Genomic DNA, 5,429 nt, shown 5'->3' with positions numbered 1-5,429 from the left:
TTCCTCTTTCGCTCCCGGGAGGGGACAGCCACGCCGGCTGCCACGGTTCCCCTTTGTGTCCCCACAAGCTCCTCCCTGGCCGCCCTTCTGCTTTCTCAAGGCCGCCCTGGGGTTCCCCCCTCCCCAAACCTCTCACCTCCCTCTCTCAAAGCGGGGGGCGGGCGGCCCTGCAGAGATGGATGGGCAGTTTGGGGGGCAGGGCCAGGGACCTAAGCCGCCCCACTTCAGCCCCTCCCCGAAAGGCCTGGGCGGGGGACAGTAGAGACCCCAGGAGACCCCTCCTCTCGGCCCACTTCAAATGTCACTGCGTGCCAGGTACTGGGGCTAGCGCCTATAATCCCAGCTACGCAGGAGGCTGAGATCTGAAGATCCAGGTTCAAAGCCAGCCTGGGGCAGGAAAGTCTGTGAGACTCTTTTTTTCTTTCTTTCTTTGTTGGGGGGGGGGGGGTTCACTTATGAGGCTTGAACTCAGGGCCTGGGCGCTGAGCTCTTCTGCTCAAGGCTGGCGCTCTACCACTTAGTAGTTCATTGGAGACAGGCGTCTCACAGGCACTGGCTTCGAACCACGCTCCTCAGCTCTCGGCCTCCTGAGTAGCTAGGGTTGCAGACGTGAGCCGCCCGCCCCCGGCTCAGGAGGAGCTTCCCTCCAATTCACCAGCCCAGAGCCGGAAGCGGAGCTGCGGCTCGAGCGGCAGAGCGCCCCGGCCCTGAGGTTAAGTCCCAGGACCGGCACGCGCGCATGCGCGCACACGCACGCACACATGCACACGCACGCACATGCACACGCACGCACATGCACACGCACGCACACGCACACGCACACACATGCGCACGCACGCACATGCGCACGCACGCACACACATGCACACGCACGCACGCGCACACGCACGCACACACATGCACACGCACGCACACACGTTAACGTCACTACTGCCGTGACTTCCCTAAACCTCAGCCCCCCCCCACCCCCACCGTGGGACGCCAGCTGCTTCCCCATCGCCCCGCCCAGCAGGAGGCAGCGCCCCTTCCGGCCTGGTGCCCGCGGCCGCCTCCCCACGCGGGCGCCGTCCCCGGCCCCGGCTCCGGCGGGCTGCCGCGGCGGGCGGGGGGACTCGGTTCTGAGCCCGCACGCAGCTCCCGCCCGCCCGGGGAGCCGGGATGCACCCGGCCCGCTCCACGTGCGCGCAGCTCGAGGCTCCTGCCGGGGCTCGGTGCCCCCACGGCACCTTCCCCCCTCGGCCCCGGCGGCGGGACGGCTCCCGGGCTCCGGGGAGGCCCGGGAAAGGAGGCCCGCAGCCCCAGGCCGCGCTGCCAGGCCCCGCAGGCCGCAGCCCACCCCGCCTCCCCCGCCGGCCCAGCGTCGGCTCTGCTCTGCCCCACGCGGGCTCCCAAAGGAGGCAGAAGAGGGAGGCCCCACCTCTGGAGGGGACGGAGGGGGACAGCCCCCCCCCTCCACCCAGCACACTCCGGGAACGGCTCGGGGCTTCTGGGGCCCTGCACTGACCCAGAGACCCAGCGGAGCCGTCCTCACCGCGTGGCTCCCTCCTCTCCCTCCAGCACCCCACAGTGGAGGAGGCAGCCTCCCCATCTTCCGGGGAGCCCCAGGCTTGCAGGTGGGGGTCCCCTTCCTGTCCTCGCAGCCCTCGGCTGGGGGGGGGGGTGCCGGCCACTGCGTCAACATGCTTGATTTGGCAGCTTCCCAGCACGAGGCCCGGCGGGGAAGGGACCCCGATCCGCCCCTGACCCGATGGGAGCTGACCCTCAGTGGAACTGCCCCTGCCCCACCGGAAGCCGGCACCCCCGCGCAGGTGACCGGCCTGCCCTGGCCAGGAGGCCGCCCCGCACTCCCCAAAGCCCTTCTCAGTGCAGGCTGCCCTGGGTTTGGCTGGCGTGTGTGTGCGTGTGTGTGTGTGTGTGTGTGTGTGTGAGTTCAGGGGCTTGAACTCAGAGCTTCACATACATTCTTACTTGGCTTTTTTGTTTTTGTTTTTGTCAAGGCTGATGCTCTACCACTTGAGCCACGCCTCCAAACACAGCTTGCTTTCTTCCTTCCTTTCTCTCTCTCTGTCTTCCGCCTTCCTTCCTTCCTACCTTTCTTTCTTTCTCTTTCCTCTCTCCCTCTCCCTCTCCCCCCTCCCCTTTTCCCTCCCCCTCTCTTTACTGACTTATGTACTTGGCTGGCTTCAGACTGTGATCCTCAGATCTCAGCCTCCTGAGCAGTTAGGATTGGAGGCGTGAGCCACGGTACCTGGCTTTTCTGCTATTTCTTAGGCGTTCATCTCAGACCCAGTTCTAAGGAACAAGCTTCCCGTGGAGGTGTTCTCATTGCCCCTAATTAATAGCTGAATAAAGTGAGTTCAGAGAGCACAAGCCACTTACCCCAGGCCACACAGCAAGGGAGTATCAAGACAAGGACTGGGGGGGGGGGCTGGGAATATGGCCTAGTGGTAGAGTGCTTGCCTCGCATACATGAAGCCCTGGGTTTGATTCCCCAGTACCACCACATATATAGAAAATGGCCAGAAGTGGTGGCGCTGTGGCTTAAGTGGCAGAGTGCTAGCCTTGAGCAAAAAGTAGCCAGGGACAGTGCTCAGGCCCTGAGTTCAAGCCCCAGGACTGGCAAAAAAAAAAAAAAAAAGGCAAGGACTGGGGCTCCCAGGAAGCACCCCTGAAGCCCAGCTGATTCTCCAGTCAGAACAATGGGCATGCCCTCATCTTAGACTAAGAAAAACAGGGAGCAGGCACGGGTGGCTCACATCAGTAATCCTAGCAACTCAGGAGGCTGAGATTTGAGGATCATGGTTCAAAGCCGGCCTGGACAGGAAAGTCCATGAACCTCTTATCTCCAGTTAGCCAGCTAGATGAGGAGGAGAGCTGTGGCTCAAGTGGTAGAGTGCCAGCCTTGAGCAAAAAAGCCAAGAGAGAGTGTGAGGGGCTGAGTTCAAGCCTCCAGTACTGGCACAGAGAGGAGAAAATGGGCTGCTCGTGTTCAGAGGGGTGCCAGAGCCCAGGTTCCCTGCAGGACGCTCCTGTCCCGATGCCGGACAAGCCTTTCCCCTCCGGGTCCTGGTGCCTTGGCCTGGCGGTGCTAACGGTTAGCCTGCAGATCCTCGGCCTGGCGGTGCTAACGGTTAGCCTGCAGATCCTGAGAAAGAATAACCAGGAAATAGAGAAGCAGAGCTAGCCCCCTCTTCAACACTGGCAGGCTGACCCCGGGTTCCTCCCGCTGTCTCTGGAGGAGACAGGCTCTGAACTGGAATCTGGGGGTCCTGGGGAGCCGGTGTCAGCACCACCCAAGCTGGGGGTCCCCGGGAGGCCGCTGGCCACAGAGACCTCAAGAGCCACAGGTCCCCCGCTGGCTGGCACCTGCTGCCCAGACCCGGGGCCCGGCCGGCCGGAGTTGTCCTGTGCCGCTGGCGCCACCTGGCGGCCGATGCGGGAACGCCCCCCCCCCAGCAACCTCCCTCTTCCTGCAGGTGGAAGAAGCTGCCGGCCCCCACCCTCCGGAGCGCGGGCCCCGGGCTTGGAGGGCAGCCAGGCCTCGCTGGAACAGAGGTCTGGGGCCGCCTGGCCCTGAACCTGCCGCGCACCGTGGGGGCGCCTAGCGGCCTCTCCATCATCTTCTGCTGGAGGCCTTTCCCGGAGGAGACGTTCCAGTCCCTCCTCTCCAGGCACAACTGGAGACTTTGTGGGAGCGCAGGGCTCCCCAGGGCGGCCTCAGCCAATTAAGGAAACAATTAGCCTCCCCTCAGGTGATGTCAGGCTGGCTTTATCACCACCGGTCTCTGGTTCTCGGGATGTGTGTGTGCACCTGTGTGTGTGTGTGCGTGTGCGTGTGTGTTTGAGAGATGAGTGAGCACTAATTATGCAGACGGCTGCCTCCAGCTCAGATTCCACTCCACCAGGTTTTGTGTGGGTGCATTCATGTGTGCATGTATGTGCGCGCTGACACGTGCATGCTGGTGCATTTTGGCAGAGCCCGGTCCTCACAGTGGAGCCCACCACCCCCGGCCAGGGCGACCCTCCCTCTCTCCCCCTCTCTGGAAAGATGGGTCCGTGAGGGTCCTGGGAAAAGACCAACTCTGCTCTGAGGGCCAGCCTCGTCTCCCAGGCCTCGCCCAGCCTGTTACTTCCCCGTGACTGGCTGTTGGCTGTCACGAGGTGTTGACAGAAAGGCAGACAGCCCACCTTGGTCTTTGGGCAGCCTGTCCCCTGTGGAGGCCCCGCCACAGAGCAGGAGCTGTAGGCGTCTCCTAGAGAAGGCATGGCTCCAGGTGCAGGACTCTCTTGAGCAGAAAATGCCATGTGAGAGTGTTAGGCTCCAGTACTGGCACAAAGAGGTGGGGGGCGGGGAAGGAGAGAGGAAGAACACGCACCCAGGAGGAGTTTTGGAGGAGAGGCTGGGATGTCAAGCACAGTCTGAGAGCAGAGGGGGCCCTCCTGCCTTCCTGGGCCTGCTCCTCTAGCGCAAAGCCAGGGTGTGCTCCTCCTCCGCTTCCCAGTGGCCCTGCCCTGCCCTGCCCAGGCCCCGTGCTGGCCTCTGAAGAGGGGTTCCGCAGAGAACACAGCCCAGCCAGGCGGCCTGGTCCCGGCAGCTCTCCTCACTCCTCACCTGTAATCCCACCCTGGCTCACCAGAGGCTGGGGATGAGGAGGAGGTGCAAGAAGGGAGAGGAGTGGGGTTCCTGCCAGCCGCCGGGCGCGGGTCCAGCCTCCCTGCTTCGTGCCAGGCAGGTGCTGCTGCGCCATGGCCGGGACTGGGAAATTGCTTTCCTCAGCAACCCAGCAAGGGGGAGCAGGGGTTGCACCCACAAGCAGCCTGTGGTGGCCTTTGGGGCATCTGCCCTCTCTGGCAGTGGGGCTCAGTGCCTGTTCCACCTCCTGCAATCCCATTTCCCAGGGAATGGTGGCCCTGGCTTTGCAGGTGCCCAGACCCAAGCACTTATATTCCTGAGTGGATGAGTGAGTGGCTTAGTAAATGAATGGGTGGATGGGTGGATGGACAGATGGATACGTGGATGGAAAAGTGGGTAGATGGATGAGAGAGGGACAAAAGGCCTCCTATGGGGACCTCTCCCCTCCCCCCCTTAGCTCAGAGGGGAAAAGGACACCTGAGAGGATTCTAATAACATCAAGAGCAGATAGACAGGCCTTTGGCCACGAACCTGTACCCAGTAGATGGAACACTCCAGAAGCAGTGGGCAAGATCTGCAGTCTTCCTTCCCTTCTATCCCACAGGTGTTAGCTGTCCAGAGCTGAGCTCCCAGAACCTCAGAAAAAGCAGCCCCTGCCCTGCACCATCTCCCGCTCACCCTGTGGGGCCCTGGCCTCTGGGCCATGAGTGCCAGATACAGGTGCAGAAGCCTAGGGGAAGGGAGAGGCACAGAGGGGCCTCAGAGCTGAGAGGGCCAGGCCAAAGGGCAGGAGGCA

The sequence above is a fragment of the Perognathus longimembris genome, chromosome 1, assembly GCF_023159225.1.
Source record: "Perognathus longimembris pacificus isolate PPM17 chromosome 1, ASM2315922v1, whole genome shotgun sequence".
Lineage (NCBI taxonomy): Eukaryota > Metazoa > Chordata > Mammalia > Rodentia > Heteromyidae > Perognathus > Perognathus longimembris.
The sequence above is the reverse complement of the archived record's forward strand: the minus strand, read 5'-3'. Positions refer to the sequence as shown.